This window comes from Triticum aestivum, chromosome 5A (assembly GCF_018294505.1).
Source record: "Triticum aestivum cultivar Chinese Spring chromosome 5A, IWGSC CS RefSeq v2.1, whole genome shotgun sequence".
Lineage (NCBI taxonomy): Eukaryota > Viridiplantae > Streptophyta > Magnoliopsida > Poales > Poaceae > Triticum > Triticum aestivum.
Window position 1 is genome coordinate 393,371,504 of NC_057806.1, and position 22,049 is coordinate 393,393,552.

Consider the following 22,049-nt stretch of genomic DNA (forward strand, 5'->3'; position numbering starts at 1 on the left):
TCGAGTCTGAACTATCGGTGCACGTTGCCCCTCTTTTGCCTTGCCACCGACATGTGGGAACCCGGTAACCGGGATCACCCCACCATCTTTTGCACGCTCCCGCCACACTTTCTTTTGCGCCGACGTCTCAATGAGTTGTCGGAACCGGAACGTTGCCGTGGCATCGTTTCGTTATCGTTGTCGTGGCACCCCTTTTGTTTCCGCCACAATGACAAATGCGTCATATAATGCTCTTGTCAACATTTTCATAAACCTTGCATAAACTTGCACATGTCATTCTCATCATGATAATAACATTTAAATGGTTAAAATTGTTGTTTGCTTTAAATTACTAATGCATATGGGGTTTTACCGGGTTTGTTGTTTGTTATATCCAGCCCCATTTAAATTGTTTAGATGGTATAGTTTTTGTTATGCTTCACCTCTTGCCATGTTAACCAACCTTTAATATTGTTGAGTACCTAACCGGGAGTGAACTAAATAATTGATGTGGTGTTCCGTCAATATGCAACTCGTTGCATATTGAGCCCCACTTAACTTGTAGTTTTGTTTGTGCCCTTTGCCATGCCATGCCTCATTAAACCGGACATGCATCATACTTGGTTGTGCATCATGTCATGCTTATGTGGTGGTTGTTTACTATGTTGTTTGCTTCTTTCCGGGTTGTTTCCCTCGTTAGCTTTGGTTCCGTTCTGGAGTTGTGAGGATCCGTTCGACTTCGTCCGTTTGTCTTCTTCATGGACTCGTTCTTCTTCCTTGCGGGATCCCAGGCAAGATGACCATACCCTCGAAATCACTTCTATCTTTGCTTGCTAGTTGCTCGCTCTATTGCTATGCCTATGCTGCGAGACCTACCACTTTCTTATCATGCCTCCCATATTGCCATGCCAAGCCTCTAACCCACCTTGTCCTAGCAAACTGTTGTTTGGCTATGTTACCGCTTTGCTTAGCCCCTCTTATAGCGTTGCTAGTTGCAGGTGAAGATTGGAGTTTGTTCCTTGTTGGAACATGGATATTTTGTTGGGATATCACAATATCTCTTATTTTAATTAATGCATCTATATACTTGGTAAAGGGTGGAAGGCTCGGCCTTATGCCTGGTGTTTTGTTCCACTCTTGCTGCCCTAGTTTCCGTCATACCGGTGTTATGTTCCTTGATTTTGCGTTCCTTACATGGTTGGGTTATAATGGGAACCCCTTGACAGTTCGCCTTGAATAAAACTCCTCCAGCAAGGCCCAACATTGGTTTTACAATTTGCCACCTAGCCTTTTCTTTCCCTTGGGTCGGCCGGCTCAAGGGTCATCTTTATTTAACCCCCCCCGGGCTAGTGCTTCTCTAAGTGTTGGTCCAACTGAGCGATGTCCGGGGCTACGGGGGCAACTCTGGGCTGGCCTACCCGACGTCTTGCTCATACAGTGTGCCCTGAGAACGAGATATGTGCCGCTCCTATTGGGATTTGTCAGCACATCTCGGTGGCTTTGCTGGTCTTGTTTTACCATTGTCGAGATGTCTTGTAACCGGGATTCCGAGTCTGATCGGGTCGTCCTGGGAGAAGGAATATCCTTCGTTGACCGTGAGAGCTTGTGATGGGCTAAGTTGGGACACCCCTGTAGGGATTTGAACTTTCGAAAGCCGTGCCCGCGGTTATGGGCAGATGGGAATTTGTTAATGTCCGGTTGTAGAAAACCCCAAACTTATCTTTATTAAAATGCATCAACCGCGTGTGTAGCCATGATGGTCTCTTCTCGGTGGAGTCCGGGAAGTGAACACGGTGTTGGAGTTATGCTTGACGTAGGTTGTTCTAGGATCACTTCTTGATCATAGTTTCTCGACCACGCCTTTGCCTTCTCTTCTCGCTCTCCTTTGCGTATGTTAGCCACCATATATGCTAGTCGCTTGCTGCAGCTCCACCTCATACCTTTTACCCTTCCTATAAGCTTAAATAGTCTTGATCACAAGGGTGTGAGATTGCTGAGTCCCCGTGACTCACAGATACTTCCAAAACCAGCTTGGAGGTGCCGATGATACCGTGCAGATGACGCAACCGAGCTCAAGGAGGAGCTCGATGAAGATCTCGTTCATTGTGTTGTTCCGTTTCCAGTTGATCAGTAGTGGAGCCCAGTTGGGACGATTGGGGATGTGTGCAGCATTTGGGGTAGTCTTGTTTTATTTTGGTCCCGTAGTCGGACCTTGATTGTATCTGGATGATGTAATGCTTTATTCATGTATTGTGTGAAGTGGCGATTGTAAGCCAACTATGTATCTCTTTCCCTTATGTATTACATGGGTTGTGTGAAGATTACCTCACTTGTGACATTGCTTACAATGCGGTTATGCCTCTAAGTCGTGGTTCGACACGTGGGAGATATAGCCGCATCGTGGGTGTTACTTTGCTGCCCCTACTGTCAGTGGGAAAGGACACCGCAAGATTGAACCCAAAGCTAAGCACTTCTCCCATTGCAAGAAAGATCAATCTAGTAGGCCAAACCAAACTGATAATTCGAAGTGACTTGCAAAGATAACCAATCATACATAAAAGAATTTTTGAGAAGATTCAAATATTATTCATAGATAGACTTGATCATAAACCCACAATTCATCGGTCTCAACAAACACACCGCAAAAAGAAGATTACATCAAATAGTTCTCCACAAGATAGGGGGAGAACATTGTATTGAGATCCAAAAAGATAGAAGAAGCCATCTAGCTAATAACTATGGACCCGTAGGTCTGAGGTAAACTACTCACATTTCATCGGAGGGGCTATGGTGTTGATGTAGAAGCCCTCCGTGATCGATGCCCCCTCCGGTGGAGCTCCGGAACAGGCCCCAAGATGGGATCTCGTGGATACAGAAAGTTACGGTGGTGGAATTAGGCTTTTGGCTCCGTTTCTGATTGTTTGGGGGTACGTAGGTATATATAGGAGGAAGGAGTACATCGGTGGAGCAACAGGGGGCCCATGAGGGTGGAGGGCGTGCCTGGGGGGGGTAGGCATGCCCCCTACCTCGTGGCCTCCTCTTTTCTTTCTTGACGTAGGGTCCAAGTCTCCCGGGTCTTGTTCATTGAGAAAATCACGTTCCCGAAGGTTTCATTCCGTTCGGACTCCGTTTGATATTCCTTTTCTTTGAAACCCTAAAATAGGCAAAAAAAACAACAATTCTGGGCTGGGCCTCCGGCTACTAGGTTATTCCCAAAAATAATATAAAAGTGGATTATAAAGCCCAATAATGTCCAAAACATTAGATAATATAGCATGGAGCAATCAAAAATTATAGATACGTTGGAGACGTATCAAGCATCCCCAAGCTTCATTCCTCCTCGTCCTCGAGTAGGTAAATGATAAAAACAGAATTTTTGATGCGGAGTGCTACTTGGCATAATTTTAATGTAATTCTTCTCAATTGTGGTATGAATATTCAGATCCGAAAGATTCAAGACAAAATTTCATATTGACATAAAAATAATAATACTTCAAGCATACTAACTAAGCAATTATGTCTTCTCAAAATAACATGGCCAAAGAAAGTTCATCCCTACAAAATCATATGGTTTAGTCATGTTTCATTTTTGTCACACAAGAATGCTCTCATCGTGCACAACCCCGATGACAAGCCAAGCAATTGTTTCATACTTTAGTGATCTCAAACCTATAAACTTTCACGCAATATATGAGCGCAAGCCATGGACATAACACTATGGGTGGAATAGAACATAATGAGGGGGGTTATGTGGAGAAGACAAAAAAGGAGAAAGTCTCACATCAACGAGGCTAATCAATGGGCTATGGAGATTCCCACCTATTGATGTTAATGCAAGGAGTAGGGATTGCCATGCAACGGATGCACTAGAGCTATAAATGTATGAAACCTCAACAAAAGAAACTAAGTGGGTGTGCATCCAACTTGCTTGCTCATGAAGACCTAGGGCACTTGAGGAGGCCCATTGTTGGAATATACAAGCCAAGTTCTATAATGAAAATTCCCACTAGTATATGAAAGTGACAAAACTATGAAGATTACGGTGCTACTTTGAAGCACAAGTGTGGCAAAGGATAGTAACATTGTCCCTTCTCTCTTTTTCACTCATTTTTTGGGCCTTCTCTTTTTTATGGCCTTTCTCTTTTTTTCTTTATGGCCTTTCTGTTTTTTTATAATTCCTCACTTGGGACAATGCTCTAGAAAATGATGATCATCACACTTCTATTTATTTATAACTCAATGATTACAACTCGTTACTAGAACAAAAGATGACTCTATATGAATGCCTCCGGCGGTCTACCGGGATATGCAATGGATCAAGAGTGACATGTATGAAATAATTATGAACGGTGGCTTTGCCACAAATACTATGTCAACTACATGATCATGCTAAGCAATATGACAATAATGAATGTGTCATGATGAACGGAATGATGGAAATTTTCACGGCAATATATCTCGGAATGGCTATGGAAATGCCATAATAGTTAGGTATGGTGGCTGTTTTGAGGAAGATATAAGGAGGTTTATGTGTGAAAGAGCATATCATATCACGGGGTTTGGATGCACCGGCGAAGTTTGCGCCAACTCTCAATGTGAGAAAGGGCAATGCACGGTACCGAAGAGGCTAGCAAGGATGGAAGGGTGAGAGTGCGTATAATCCATGGACTCAACATTAGTCATAAAGAACTCACATACTTATTGCAAAAATCTACAAGTCATCAAAAACCTCGGTACTACGCGCATGCTCCTAGGGGGATAGATTGGTAGGAAAAGACCATCGCTCGTCCCCGACCGCCACTCATAAGGAAGACAATCAAATAACACCTCATGTTTCAAATTTGTTGCATAAAGTTTACCATATGTGCATGCTATGGGACTTGCAAACTTCAACACAAGTATTTCTCAATTTCACAACTACTCAACTAGCACGAATTTGATATTGTTACCTCCATATCTCAAAACAATCATCAAGCATCAAACTTCTCTTAGTATTCAAAACACTCTTAAGGAAATTTTACCAACTTTGAATACCTAGCATATTAGGATTTTAAGAAAATTACCATGCTATTAAGACTCTCAAAATAATCTAAGTGAAGCATGAGAGATCAATAGTTTCTATAAAACAAATCCACCACCGTGCTCTAAAAGATATAAGTGAAGTACTAGAGCAAAACTATATAACTCAAAAGATATAAGCGAAGCACATAGAGTATTCTAAAAAATTCCAAATCATGAATGGCTCTCTCAAAAGGTGTGTACAGAAAGGATGATTGTGGTAAACTAAAAAGCAAAGACTCAAATCATACAAGACGCTCCAAGCAAAACACATATCATGTGGCGAATAAAAATATAGCTCCAAGTAAAGTTACCGATAGAAGTAGACGAAAGAGGGGATGCCTTCCGGGGCATCCCAAAGCTTTGGCTTTTAGGTGTCCTTAGATTATCTCAGGGGTGCCATGGGCATCCCCAAGCTTAGGCTCTTGCCACTCCTTGTTCCATAATCTATCAAATCTTTACCCAAAACTTGAAAACTTCACAGCACAAAACTTAAAGTAGAAAATCTCGTGAGCTCCGTTAGCGAAAGAAAATAAAAGACCACTTCAAGGTACTGTAATGAACTCATTCTTTATTTATATTGGTGTTATACCTACTGTATTCCAACTTCTCTATGGTTTATAAACTATTTTACTAGCCATAGATTCATCAAAATAAGCAATCAACACATGAAAAACAGAATCTGTCAAAAACAGAACAGTCTATAGTAATCTGTATCTAGCGCAAGATCTGGAACCCCAAAAATTATAAAATAAATTGCTGGACGTGAGGAATTTATCTATTAATCACATGCAAAAATAATTACCTAAATAGCACTTTCCAAATAAAAATTACAGCAGTTCTCGTGAGCGCTAAAGTTTCTGTTTTTTTTTACAGCAAGTTCAACAAGACTTTCCCCAAGTCTTCCCAACGGTTCAACTTGACACAAACGCTAATTAAACACAAAAAACACAACTAAAATAGAGTCTAGATAAATTATTTATTACTAAACAGGAGCAAAGGGCAAGGAATAAAAATAAAATTGGGTTGCCTCCCAACAAGCGCTATCGTTTAACGCCCCTAGCTAGGCATAACAAGCAAGAATAGATCTAGGTATTGCCATCTTTGGTAGGCAATCCACAAGTGGCTCTCATGATAGATTAATAAGGTAATTTAATTTTCTTTCTAGGAAAGTGTTCCATGCCTTTCCTTAATGTAAATTGGAATCTAATATTTCCTTCCTTCATATCAATAATTGCACCAATCGTTCTAAGGAAGGTCTACCAAGAATAATAGGACATGAAGGATTGCAATCTATGTCAAGAACAATAAAATCTACGGGCACATAATTCCTATTTTCAACAATACGAACATCATTAATTCTTCCCATAGGTTTTTTAATAGTGGAGTCCGCAAGGTGCAAGTTTAGAGAGCAATCATCATAATCACGGAAACCTAACAAATCACACAAAGTCTTTGGAATCGTGGAAACACTAGCACCCAAATCACATAAAGCATAGCATTCATCATCTTTAATTTTAATTTTAATAGTTGGTTCCCACTCATCATAAAGTTTTCTAGGGATAGAAACTTGCAATTCAAGTTTTTCTTCATAAGATTGCATCAATGCATCAACGATATGTTTAGTAAATGCTTTATTTTGACTATAAGCGTGAGGAGAATTTAGCACGGATTGCAACAAGGAAATACAATCAATCAAAGAGCAGTTTTCATAGTTAAATTCCTTGAAATCCATAATAGTGGGTTTAGCAACATCTAGGGTTTTAATTTCTTCAATCCCACTTTTATCAAATTTAGCATCAAGATCAACAAATTCAGAATTCTTAGAACGCCTTCTAGGTAAAGGTGGATCATATTCAGTACCATCATTATGAAGATTCATATTGCAAAAAAAGATTTAATAGGGGACACATCAATAACTTTTAGATCCTCATCTTTATTTTCATAGGAACTAGAAGAACACGCTCTTATAAAGGCATCTTTCTTAGCATGCATCCTAGCGGTTCTTTCTTTGCAGTCATCAATGGAAATTCTCATGGCTTTGAGAGACTCATTGATATCATGCTTAGGTGGAATAGATCTAAGTTTCAAAGAATCAACATCAAGAGAAATTCTATCAACATTCCTAGCCAAATCATCAATCTTAAGCAATTTTTCTTCAATCATAGCATTAAAATTCTTTTGTGAAGTAATAAATTCTTTAATATTATATTCAAAATCATAGGGCATCTTATTATAATTTCCATAAGAATTGTTGCAGGAATTACCATAATTATTAGAGGGATTACTAGGATAAGGCCTAGGGTTGAAATTTCCTCTATACGCGTTGTTACCAAAATTGTTCCTACCAACAAAATTTACATCCATAGATTCATTATTATTCTCAATCAAAGTAGACAATGGCATGTCATTAGGATCAGAAGAAAAACTCTTATTAGCAAATAATTTCATAAGTTCATCCATCTTTCCACTCGAAACATTAATTTCTTCTATCGCACGCACCTTTTTATTAGTATATCTTTCAGTATGCCATTGAGAATAATTAACCATAATATTATCTAGGAGTTTAGTAGCTTCTCCTAAAGTGATTTCCATAAAAGTGCCTCCCGCGGCCGAATCTAAAAGATTTCTAGAAGCAAAATTCAATCCGGCATAAATTTTTTGTATAATCATCCACAAATTTAAACCATGAGTAGGGTAATTACTTATCATTAATTTCATTCTCTCCCAAGCTTGTGCAACATGTTCATGATCAAGTTGCTTAAAATTCATAATATCATTTCTAAGAGAGATGATCTTAGCGGGAGGAAAATACTTAGAGATAAAAGCATCTTTGCACTTATTCCATGAATCAATACTATTTTTAGGCAAAGACGAAAACCAAACTTTAGCACGATCTCTAAGAGAAAAAGGAAATAACTTCAATTTAACAATACCATTATCCACATATTTCTTCTTTTGCATGTCACACAAATCAACGAAGCTATTTAGATGGGTAGCGGCATCTTCACTAGGAAGGCCGGAAAACGGATCTTTCATGACAAGATTCAGCAAAGCAGTATTAATTTCACAAGATTTAACATCGGTAAGAGGAGCAATCGGAGTGCTAATAAAATCATTGTTGTTGGTATTGGTGAAGTGACACAATTTAGTATTATCTTGAGCCATCGTGACAAGCAAGCAAACTAACACACGAGCAAACAAAAAGCAAGCAGGCAAAAAGAGGCAAATAGAGAAAGAGAGGGAGGATAGAGAGAGAGAGAGGGTGAATAAAACGGCAAGGGTGAAGTGGGGGAGAGGAAACCAAGAGGCAAATGGCAAATAATGTAATGCGGGAGATAAGGGTATGTGATGGGTACTTGGTATGTTGACTTTTGCGTAGACCTCCCCAGCAACGGTGCCAGAAATCCTTCTTGCTACCTCTTGAGAACTGTGTTGGTTTTCCCCGAAGAGGAAGGGATGATGCAGCAAAGTAGCGTAAGTATTTCCCTCAGTTTTTGAGAACCAAGGTATCAATCCAGTAGGAGGCTACGCGCGAGTCCCTCGTACCTGCACAAAACAAATAAATCCCCGCAACCAACGCAAATAGGGGTTGTCAATCCCTATAAGGCCACTTACGAGAGTGAGATCTGGTAGATATGATAAGATAATTTTTTGGTATTTTTGTGATAAAGATGCAAAGTAAAATAAAGGCAAAGTAAATAACAAAGGTGTTGGAAATATGCCCTAGAGGCAATAATAAAATGGTTATTATTATATTTCCTTGTTCATGATAATTGTCTATTGTTCATGCTATAATTGTGTTATCCGGAAATCGTAATACATGTGTGAATACATAGACCACAACACGTCCCTAGTGAGCCTCTAGTTGACTAGCTCGTTGATCAAAAGATAGTCATGGTTTCCTGACTATGGACATTGGATGTCATTGATAACGGGATCACATCATTAGGAGAATGATGTGATGGACAAGACCCAATCCTAAGCATAGCTTAAAGATCGTGTAGTTCGTTTGCTATAACTTTTCCAAATGTCAAGTATCATTTCCTTAGACCATGAGATTGTGCAACTCCCGGATACTGTAGGAGTGCTTTGGGTGTGCCAAATGTCACAACGTAACTGGGTGACTATAAAGGTGCACTACGGGTATCTCCGAAAGTGTCTGTTGGGTTGGCACGAATCGAGACTGAGATTTGTCACTCCGTATGACTGAGAGGTATCTCTGGGCCCACTCGGTAATGCATCATCATAATGAGCTCAATGTGACCAAGTGGTTGATCACGGGATCATGCATTACGGTACGAGTAAAGTGACTTGCCGGTAACGAGATTGAACAAGGTATTGGGATACCGACGATCGAGTCTCGGGCAAGTAACGTACCGATTAACAAAGGGAATTTTATACGGGATTGATTGAATCCTCGACATCGTGGTTCATCCGATGAGATCGTCGAGGAGCATGTGGGAGCCAACATGGGTATCCAGATCCCGCTGTTGGTTATTGACCGGAGAGTCGTCTAGGTCATGTCTGCGTGTCTCCCGAACCCGTAGGGTCTACACACTTAAGGTTCGGTGACTCTAGGGTTGTTGAGATATTAGTATACGGTAACCCGGAAGTTGTTCGGAGTCTTGGATGAGATCCTGGAAGTCACAAGGAGTTCCGGAATGGTCCGGAGGTGAAGATTTATATATAGGAAGTCAAGTTTCGGCCATCGGGAAAGTTTCGGGGGTAATCGGTATTGTATCGGGACCACCGGAAGGGTCTCGGGGGTCCACCGGGTGGGGCCACCTATCCCGGAGGGCCCCATGGGCTGAAGTGGGAGGAGAACCAGCCCCTAGTGGGCTGGTGCGCCCCCCATGGGCCTCCCCCTACGCCTAGGGTTGGAAACCCTAGGGGTGGGGGGCGCCCCACTTGGCTTGGGGGGCACTCCACCCCCCTTGGCCGCCGCCCCCCTTGGAGATCCCATCTCCTAGGGCCGGCGCCCCCCTAGGGGTCCTATATATAGTGGGGGGAGGGAGGGCAGCCGCACCCCAGCCCCTGGCGCCTCCCTCTCCCCCCCGTGACACTTCTCCCTCTCCCTGAGCTTGGCGAAGCCCTGCCGAGATCACCGTTGCTTCCACCACCACGCTGTCGTGCTGCTGGATCTCCATCAACCTCCCCCCCCTTGCTGGATCAAGTTGGAGGAGACGTCTTCCCGACCGTACGTGTGTTGAACGCGGAGGTGCCGTCCGTTCGGCGCTAGGTCATCGGTGATTTGGATCACGATGAGTACGACTCCATCAACCCCGTTCTCTTGCACGCTTCCGCTCGCGATCTACAAGGGTATGTAGATGCACTCCCCTCTCCCTCGTTGCTAGATGACTCCATAGATTGATCTTGGTGATGCGTAGAAAATCTTAGAATTCTGCTACATTCCCCAACAGTGGCATCATGAGCTAGGTCTATGCGTAGTTTCTATGCACGAGTAGAACACAAAGCAGTTGTGGGCATCGATATTGTCAATTTACTTGTCGTTACTAGTCTTATCTTGATTTGGCGACATCGTGGGATGAAGCGGCCCGGACCGACCCTACACGTACGCTTACGTGAGACTGGTTCCACCGACTGACATGCACTAGTTGCATAAGGTGGCTAGCGGGTGTCTGTCTCTCCCACTTTAGTCGGATCGGATTCGACGAAAAGGGTCCTTATGAAGGGTAAATAGAAATTGGCATATCACGTTGTGGTTTTGGCGTAGGTAAGAAACGTTCTTGCTAGAAACCTATAGCAGCCACGCAAAAACTTGCAACAACAATTAGAGGACGTCTAACTTGTTTTTGCAGCATGTGCCGTGTGATGTGATATGGACAAAAGGATGTGATGAATGATATATGTGATGTATGAGATTGATCATGTTCTTGTAATAGGAATCACGACTTGCATGTCAATGAGTATGACAACCGGCAGGAGCCATAGGAGTTGTCTTAATTTATTTATGACCTGCGTGTCAACATAAACGTCATGTAATTACTTTGCTTTATTGCTAAAGCGTTAGCCATAGTAGTAGAAGTAATAGATGACGAGACAACTTCAAGAAGACATGATGATGGAGATCATGATGATGGAGATCATGGTGTCATGCCGGTGACAACGATGATCATGGAGCCCCGAAGATGGAGATCAAAAGGAGCAAATGATATTGGCCATATCATGTCACTATTTGATTGCATGTGATGTTTATCATGTTTTATATCTTATTTGTTTAGAACGACGGTAGCTTAAATAAGATGATCCCTCGTAATAATTTCAAGAAAGTGTTCCCCCTAACTGTGCACCGTTGCGAAGGTTCGTTGTTTCGAAGCACCACGTGATGATCGGGTGTGATAGATTCTAACGTTCGAATACAACGGGTGTAAGCCATATTTACACACGCAATACACTTAGGTTGACTTGACGAGCCTAGCATGTACAGACATGGCCTCGGAACACGGAAGACCGAAAGGTCGAGCATGAGTCGTATAGAAGATACGATCAACATGAAGATGTTCACCGATGTTGACTAGTCCGTCTCACGTGATGATCGGACACGACCTAGTTGACTCGGATTATGTTTCACTTAGATGACTAGAGGGATGTCTATCTGAGTGGGAGTTCATTGAATAATTTGATTAGATGAACTTAATTATCATGAACTTAGTCTAAAATGTTTACATTATGTCTTGTAGATCAAATGGCCCACGCTAATGTTGCCCTCAACTTCAATGCATTCCTAGAGAAAACCAAGCTGAAAGATGATGGCAGCAACTATACGGACTGGGTCCAGAACCTGGGGATCATCCTCATAGCTGCCAAGAAAGATTATGTCCTAGAAGCACCGCTAGGTGACGCACCCATCCCAGAGAACCAAGACGTTATGAACGCTTGGAAGTCACGTGCTGATGATTACTCCCTCGTTCAGTGCGGCATGCTTTACAGCTTAGAACCGGGGCTCCAAAAGCGTTTTGAGCAACACGGAGCATATGAGATGTTCGAAGAGCTGAAAATGGTTTTCCAAGCTCATGCCCGGGTCGAGAGATATGAAGTCTCCGACAAGTTCTTCAGTTGTAAGATGGAGGAAAATAGTTCTGTCAATGAGCACATACTCAAAATGTCTGGGTTGCATAACCGCTTAACTCAGCTGGGAGTTAATCTCCCAGATGACGCGGTCATTGACAGAATCCTTCAGTCGCTTCCACCAAGCTACAAGAGCTTTGTGATGAACTTCAATATGTAGGGGATGGAAAAGACCATTCCTGAGATATATTCAATACTGAAATCAGCGGAGGTGGAGATCAAAAAGGAACACCAAGTGTTGATGGTTAATAAAATCACTAAGTTTAAGAAAGGCAAGGGTAAGAAGAACTTCAAGAAGGACGGCAAGGGGGTTGCCGCGGCTGGTAAGCAAGCTGCCGGGAAGAAGTCAAAGAATGGACCCAAGCCTGAGACTGAGTGTTTTTATTGCAAGGGAAGTGGTCACTGGAAGCGGAACAGCCCCAAATACTTAGCGGACAAGAAGGCCGACAACACTAAAGGTATATGTGATATACATGTAATTGATGTGTACCTTACCAGTACTCGTAGTAGCTCCTGGGTATTTGATACCGGTGTGGTTGCTCACATTTGTAACTCAAAGTAGGAGCTGCAGAATAAGCGGAGACTGGCGAAGGACGAGGTGGCGACGCGCGTCGGGAATGGTTCCAAGGTCGATGTGATCGCCGTCGGCACGCTACCTCTACATTTACCTATGGGATTAGTTTTAAACCTCAATAATTGTTATTTAGTGCCAGCTTTGAGCATGAACATTGTATTAGGATCTCATTTAATTCGAGATGGCTGCTCATTTAAATCCGAGAATAATGGTTGTTCTATTTATATGAGAGATATGTTTTATGGTCATGCTCCGCTGGTGAATGGTTTATTCTTAATGAATCTCGAGCATAATGTTACACATATTCATAGTGTGAATACCAAAAGATGTAAGGTTGATAATGATAGTCCCACATACTTGTGGCACTGCCTCCTTGGTCACATAGGTGTCAAACGCATGAAGAAGCTCCATGCAGATGGACTTTTGGAGTCTCTTGATTACGAATCATTTGACACGTGCGAACCATGCCTCATGGGTAAAATGACCAAGACTCCATTCTCAGGAACAATAGAGTGAGCAACCAACTTATTGGAAATCATACATACTGATGTGTGCGGTCCAATGAGTGTTGAGGCTCGCGGTGGCTACCATTATGTTCTCACCCTCATTGATGACTTGAGTAGATATGGGTATGTCTAATTGATGAAACACAAGTCTAAGACCTTTGAAAAGTTCAAGGAATTTCAGAGTGAGGTTGAGAATCAACGTGACAGAAAAATCAAGTTCTTGCGATCAGATCGTGGGGGAGAATACTTGAGTCACGAATTTGGCACGCACTTAAGGAAATGTGGAATAGTTTCACAACTCACGCCGCCTGGAACACCTCAGTATAATGGTGTGTCTGAACGTCGTAATCGCACTCTATTGGATATGGTGCGATCTATGATGTCTCTTACCGATCTACCGCTGTCATTTTGGGGCTATGCTTTAGAGACTGCCGCATTCACTTTAAATAGGGCTCCGTCGAAATCCGTTGAGACGACACCGTATGAATTATGGTTTGGGAAGAAACCTAAGCTGTCGTTTCTAAAAGTTTGGGGATGCGATGCTTATGTCAAGAAACTTCAACCTGAAAAGCTCGAACCCAAGTCGGAAAAATGCGTCTTCATAGGATACCCTAAAGAAACTATTGGGTATACCTTCTACCTCATATCCGAAGGCAAGATCTTTGTTGCCAAGAATGGATCCTTTCTAGAGAAAGAGTTTCTCTCGAAAGAAGTAAGTGGGAGGAAAGTAGAACTCGATGAAGTATTACCTGCACCGACTAGAGAGGAAGTTAATGATGATGATCATGAAACTTCAGATCAAGTTGCTACTGAACTTCGTAGGTCCACAAGGACACGTTCTGCACCAGAGTGGTACGGCAACCCTGTCCTGGAAATCATGTTGTTAGACAACGGTGAACCTTCGAACTATGAGGAAGCGATGGCGGGCCCAGATTCCGACAAATGGCTGAAAGCCATGAAATCCGAGATAGGATCCATGTATGAAAAAGAAGTATGGACTTTGACTGACTTGCCCGATGATCGGCGAGCCATAGAAAATAAATGGATCTTTAAGAAGAAGACAGACGCGGGTGGTAATGTAACCATCTATAAAGCTCGGCTTGTCGCTAAGGGTTATCGACAAGTTCAAGGGGTTGACTACGATGAGACTTTCTCACCCGTAGCAAAGCTGAAGTCCGTCCAAATCATGTTAGCAATTGCCGCATTCTATAATTATGAGATATGGCAAATGGATGTCAAAACGGCATTCCTTAATGGTTTCCTTAAGGAAGAACTGTATATGATGCAGCCGGAAGGTTTTGTCGATCCTAAGAATGTTGACAAGGTGTGCAAGCTCCAACGCTCGATCTATGGGCTGGTGCAAGCATCTCGGAGTTGGAACATTCGTTTTGATGAGATGATCAAAGCGTTTGGGTTTACGCAGACTTATGGAGAAGCCTGCATTTACAAGAAAGTGAGTGGGAGCTCTCTAGCATTTCTCATACTGTATGTGGATGACATATTGTTGAGGGAAATGATATAGAATTCTTGGAAAGCATAAAGGCCTACTTGAACAAGTGTTTTTCAATGAAGGATCTTGGAGAAGCTGCTTACATATTAGGCATCAAGATCTATAGAGATAGATCGAGACGCCTCATTGGTCTTTCACAAAGTATGTACCTTGACAAGATATTGAAGAAGTTCAATATGGATCAGTCAAAGAAGGGGTTCTTGCCTGTATTGCAAGGTACGAGATTGAGCACGACTCAATGCCCGACCACAGCAGAAGATAGAGAAAAGATGAGTGTCGTCCCCCATGCCTCGGCCATAGGGTCTATCATGTATGCTATGCTGTGTACCAGACCTGATGTAAACCTTGCAGTAAGTTTGGTAGGAAGGTACCAAAGTAATCCCGGCATGGAACACTGGACAGCGGTCAAGAATATCCTGAAGTACCTGAAGAGGACTAAGGATATGTTTCTCGTTTATGGAGGTGACGAAGAGCTCGTCATAAAGGGTTACGTCGATGCTAGCTTCGACACAGATCTGGATGACTCTTGAAAGTGCTAGTGATCAACTAGAGGGGGGGGGGTGAATAGGCGATTTTTATGAAAGTCTTCAAAACATGGAAGTTTCGAAGACAAACGATAGAAATAAACCTATTACCATGCAGCGGAAGGTAGACACACTAGGCAAACCATAGTCAAGTATTCAATGGAGTGAAAGCACAATGACTAATAGCAGCTAGGCAGTAAAGATCAGGTAGGAAGATATTGTGAAGCCAATCAGAACAAGCAGTCACTCAGTGAAGACAAAAGATAAAGCAATCATACAATGACTTCACAAGGACCAACAGTAAGTAAAGGGAAGGGAAGGATGAAACCAGTGACTCGTTGAAGACAATGATTTGTTGGACCAGTTCCACTTGCTGTGACAACTGTACGTCTGGTTATGGAGGCTGAGATTCAACTCAGAAGACCTCGTCTTCACCTTATTCCCCTTGAGCTAAGGACACCCAGTCCTCGCCCAATCACTCTGGTAAGTCTTCAAGGTAGACTTCCAAACCTTCACAGACTTCGTTCATCGGCGATCCACAATGACTCTTGGATGCTCAAAACGCGACGCCTAACCGGCTGGAGGATTCATAGCCCTCAAGTGTAATAAGTCTTCAGATCACATAGACAGGAAGACTTAAGTGATGCCTAACACTCTTTGGCTCTAGGTGTTTAGCTCTTTATCCTCGCAAGGAATTCTCTCTCAAAGGCTTCGAGGTGGGTTGCTCTCAAACGACAAAAGCCGTGCACTAACTCTGAGCAGCCAACCATTTATGGTTGTAGGGGGTGGGCTATTTATAGCCACTAGGCAACCCGACCTAATTTTTCTAAAATGACCCTTGCTCACTAAGGAACTGACACGTGTTCCAACGGTCAGATTTCAAACACACACGGCAACTTTACTTGGGCTACAAGCAAAGCTGACTTATCCAACTCTAGACAAGATTTGCTCTCATAGTCTTCACTCGAAGACATAGGATTTTGGTTAAACATCACTTCAGTCATTCTGACTGGTTCACTTGGACCCCACTTAACAGTACGGTGGTTCCTATGACTCAACAAGGAAGAAAAAGAATGACGAAACAACTAAGTCTTCACGCTCCATAGTCTTCATGCAATGTCTTCTGTTGTCATAGTCTTCAATGTGAATGTCTTCACATACCACCTTTGACTTCAATGTCTTCATTCATTTTAGGGGTCATCTCTGGTAGGAAAACCGAATCAATGAGGGACTTCTACCTATGTTATCCTGCAATTCTCACAAACACATTAGTCCCTCAACCAGGTTTGTCGTCAATAATCCAAAACCAACTAGGGGTGGCACTAGATGCACTTACAATCTCCCCCTTTTTGGTGATTGATGACAAACTGGTTGAAGTTTTCAATGGGGAATAAAATATGTGAAATTGTAAAGGATAGGGTATTGTCTTCATAAGTTGCAAGGGCTCCCCCTGAAGATGTGCATATAAGTAATTTGCTTTTGGAATGCAAATGCACATGGCAGGTTGTACTTGTGGAGATCCTCTTCAACCTATGATGACAAGTCATTATGCAAGATATGATGTAACGAAGATAATGACATGCATAATGAAAAATGGACGTCTGCAAAATGATCTAAGTGCGGAATTTATCGTCGCACATGCGGATTTTATCATCGCATCACAGAATAGCAAATAAGTAGCAGACGACCATCGAGTTTAAGTGTTACAACTCAAAGAACCAAATGTATCGAAAATGAGAGTTGTAAGCACTTGGAAAAAGTAGCAAAAAGTAAAGCAACCACCCATATGGACCCGCTTGAAGACTATCAACTCATATGCTTCTCCCCCTTTTGTCAGTGAGGACCAAAAAGGTTTGAAGACATAGAGCGCCTACTCGTTCCCATGAGGTGCAGGCGAGGCAGCAGGGTCGTCGTTGAGATCCGGTGGTGCAGAGGAACTTGGTGCAGTGTCGACACGCCTGAAGTTGGAGGAGGTGAAGTTGCATCATCTTGGTCATCGATGACTCTGGCATTTACGGTCGCAGCCGAGGACGAGTATTCAGAGTCTTCAAGTGAGGGAGTCCGACGCAAGTGAGCATTTCTGGGAGGAGTTGAGTCAAACTTGAAGCGTTCGGTGAAGCGATCGTCATGCAGATTAGCTTCAGCACTCAGTAGGGTCAAACTCTTCCATGACCTCCGACATGTTTCATGAGTGACAAAGGCATTCTTGGTGGCAAGATTGCGAATGCGCTTGACATCCACCAAGAGGCTTTGCATCTGACGCTTAAGCCAGTCGTGATGTTTGTCCTGTTTCTGATGCAGCGTGACTAGAAGCTCTCGGTCATTTAGGACACGAGATCGTCGTCGAGGCCTTTGCGCAATGGTGCTACCAGTGGCATCAGTTTGAGCACGAGGGGCACGTGTGTTTACAGCAAGGGGATAAACACGAGACACTGCTGGAATTCCTTCAATGGGCTGGGTGAAGCTTTGGTGATCAGCATTGTGAAGATAAATGGGATCCTTAGCAGGCTCTGGGTAAATGGCTTCAACTGACAGATCAACCTCAGGCAAGAATATAAGATGATTGCGCGCAGACGGCTGATAGTTGAAGGCTGAGTGACGCTTGATCAGACGCGTGACCCATGGAGCATAGAATTTCAACCCAAAGATGTCGGAGCCAGACGCAGCCAACTGCCTGATGAAGAAGTCTTGAGCATTGAAGTTGATGCCATTGAAGATATAGAAAACCAAAGTCTTCATTGCTCCTTCAAGCTTCGCTGCAGATGAGTGTCCTTTGACAGGCCATAGAGTCTTCCTGATGATGTGGTAAATGGTGTGAGGCAGGTACTCTAGGTCTTCAACAAAGAACTCAGATGGGTATTCAACGTCGTGACGCAGAGGCTTCATCATGCTCAGCATTTGACTCATGTTGGGTTCTGGCTTCTAAAAGATGCTTTCCAAGGCATTTTGATGTTGTTGACAACCTGGTTCATAGTATTCACCAGGAGTGTGCAGGCCTGTGAGCTCAATGATATCAAGAGCTTTAGCTTCATGATGGACATTGCCTGTCATCCACTCAAGGACCCAAGTCTTTGGATCCCTGTTGTAGCCTTGAATATGAAGAGCGGCATAGAATTGAAGCAGCAATTCTTCGTTCCAGTGCTCCTTGTCAATGACGAACTACAACAGACCAGCATCTCTGAAACAATCCAATGCTTCTTCAAGGCAGGGCAGTCCAGCTATAGCTTCAGAGTCAAGGCGCATATGTGGAAATATGTGCCCTTGATTGTATAGGACACAGGAACTGCGCTGCTGATAGCTCCAGAACCGATCTGAGGAAATGCACGATCTTGTATAGGGGTTCTTGGAGCTGTTGAAGAAGGTATTATGGGCCACGAAGCCATTTGCATTGAAGACCTCAGGTGAAGTGGCAGTGCCTGGGAATCGTGGAAGTCTTGGCTTGGGCTTTTGAACTTGAGGCCTGTGCTCAACGTGGTACTCAAATTGTGGACCAGCAGCAGGCGGAGGAGTCAGAATGGGCCAGCAAACCATAACTGGCTGACCACGATCAAATGCCAGCTCCATTGTGTGAGGTCTTGGAGGGGGAACAGGGGCATTGGCATTGTCTTCATGGACTTCAGGGGCCACATGTGCTTCAGGTACTTGGACCTCAGGTGCTGCAGCATTGACTTCAGGTGTTGCAGCATTGACTTCTGGTGCCTCATTGGCTTCTGGCACCTCGTTGGCTTCCGGCGCCGTATTGGCGTCAACCATGACAACATCATTGGCATCAGCAGTGATGTTGGTGGCTACTTCAGGGTTGTTAATCTCCACTTAAGAAGCTGGAGGGGCGGTCACGTTCTCCTCGAGAACAACATCTTGGTGAGACGGGGGTGTAGCAACTCTTGAAACTCTTGGGGCTTCTTCTTCATCTTCTTCTTCATCGGCTGATGCAGCCGGAACATCTTCAGCCATTTTGGCTTCGGATTCAGACACGTGCATTGTGGGAGTGACTTGGGGCCTTGGTCCTTTGCGAAGCCTGCGTAATGCGGGCAACGCTTGTGGAGATGGAGTGTGCTGGGCCACAAAGTCATCATCATCTTGCACTGTTGGGGTAGCTTGCGGTTGGGGAGAGCTTGGAGTGTCTTGTCTCTGTGGGTGATCAGCCCATGATGCATCCTGAGCAGTTGGCGTCAGAGGACGACCAATGCTGATGAGTTTGCTGTGCGTGAGCACAGGCGATGATACCAATTGGTGCTCGATCTGAGGAAGGACTTCATCATCTTCAACATTGTCATGGTGACCAATGTCTTCAGCAGCGGTGGGGTCAACTGCTAGAATGTCTTCAGCTTCAGGAGCCTCTGTGGAAGCAGGCTCATAAACTATCATCCGTCGTTCTTGATACGAAGAGGCGGGATGAGCAACCGAGATGGGCTCGACAACAAGGGGCTCTGTGGGAGCAGCCCGATCTTTCTTGGTTTTGCGCTTCTTCTTGGAGGGAGCAACATCAGAAGCTTCAGGATGTTTCCTCTTTCTGGCTTCAGCCTCAGCAGCCCTTCTCTTCTTTAATTCTGAAGCCACTGTGGGGACCTTAGGCTTCGAGCCTGTCATACTGGCTGGGAAGACAATGGAATGTGCTTCCTGCCTTGTTGCTTCGGGTTCGGCCACAACTGGCTCTTCTTCTTCTTTGCAGCCATCCTGGGATCGATGCCAGGACGCCCAAGAGCCTTGCGCTTTTCAGCTTCATTGTAGGCTTGCACGCACTTGTCAGCCAGACTCTTCATGCGCTCACGAGAACCTTTAGCTTCTTCACGTTTGTTGAGAAAGGCTTCCTTGAGCTCGTGCAGCATAGTCTTGAAGTTCTTGACATCTTGCACGCTGAGCTTTGCCATGTGCTACTTGAACTGAGCTTTCTCATAGTCGATCTTTTGCTTCAGTTCAACGATGCGCTGAGCTAGAGCTAGCTCAGAAGCAATGGCGCCAGTGAAAGCGACACTGAGGCCAATTAGAAGTTGTAGATCATCAAAGCTAAGATTGGGGGTTTCAAACCACTCATCAATGAAGTTGTGAAGGATTGCTACGTCAAAGAGAGGCAAATCATTGAAGATTTCTGCTTCTTCTTTGCTCTTGATCAGTTGCTCAAGAGCGTCATCTGCAAGATCTTCATCGCTGGACAGATCAATAGCGTCATTGCGCAGAATAGCAGCAACAGCCAGTTCTTGGCTGGTGGGTTGCAAGGGCATCTTCACTCTAGAGGGCTTGGAGATGCGTGACAAATCTTCAGACTGCACATTGTGTTCAGGAGGTGCAGTGGCCAGAGGCTTTGCCTGTAGGACCTTTGGTGCAGGAGCAGGCTTTGAAGCTTTAGGCTTTTTCAATTTCTTTGGCTTTGGTGGTGCAGGCGCTTCATCAGATTCAGCGTCATCTGCAGGCTCATCCACGGCTGTCCCTTGAACCATGATATGAGTGATGAGACCTTCCAGGTTGTAGAAGGGCCCAACAAGATTGGGTTCAGCTTCGCGGGTGCCATCGGCATGAGGAGCAGAGGGGCCTAGATTGAAGTCTAAGCCTCGTGACTTCTTGTTCTCTTTGGCTGAGTTCCTGGCAAATTGAAAGTTGCGCTTGAACAGATTATCATCATGGCACCACAGTAATGAAGATGGGTCTGCATCCGCAGGCTGCGGTCCATGGATCATGCAAGGATAGAAGCCTTGTTCAATGGCTTCAGCTCTGGACTTGGGTTGAAGATTTCTGTATAGAATGTCTCCCCATGGTCGTTTGATGGCATTCTTCTCAGCATACTCCTGGGTCACGAACCTGTACTTGAACCACTGTTCTGCCCAATATCTTCGAATCCATTGGATTCGAGTTTTTCGCTAATTGTAGTCCTCCTATGGATCTGTCTTGTACAGCTCATAGAGGTCAGGAGGCAAATCTCTTGAGGTGTTGCCACGACGCTATCTGCCACCCTTTCTTGTAGGTTTCTCTGGTGCCATGAAGCTTAAACTGAAGGGCTTCAACACGTTTAAAGGCTTCAAAGGCTTCCGCTTTCTGGTCAAACAGGAACTAGCTTCGGGAGAGTTAATGTGATGATGTAAGAATTCTGCAAACGAATGCAGACTATGAGAACCAAGGGATTCTCCCACAGACATGTACCTGTGACAGCATTAAGGTGCGAGGGAAGGGGAAGAGGTCATATGCATTCTTAGAAGATTTTGAAGATAAATCAGTTTAGAAGACATTGACCTCATAGTGCGAAGACATTCACTCATAGATAGAGAGTTGGTTCCGGATTTGTACGAATCCACGAATAAGTACAAGTGAGGAATCTAACTACTTTGTGAAGCATAAGTGAACATACTAGGCATATTATGAGATGCAGTATGAAATAGATCCAACTTGTGTGAACAGAAACTGCTTGTGGTAGAAAGTGATGAATCTATAGGATCAAAGGGGCCGTAAAAAGGAAGTTTTATTTACCACACGAAGAACTGCTAGATGGAGTGGGAGAGGAGGCTGAGCAGTTCGATCGTCCATGCCCTAACTTGGCGATAGAGGACACCTACGGCGACGACGGAGAAGACGATGTCCGCGGCCGGCGTGAAGACGGCGTCGGTGAGGTTGCGGCAACTAAGCGCTTCATCGCCGGCGTCGTCGAGGGCGAGCAGTGGCGCTAGGGTTTGTGTGAGAGTGGAATAAAGGATAATGACTATGGTGAGGCGTGTATTTATAAAGACAGGGACGGCACAGTGTTATTACACAGGTGCCCCTGGCGATTCACATCTGAAGGACACGTGACCATCATGCAACATATCAGAGGTTGTTCC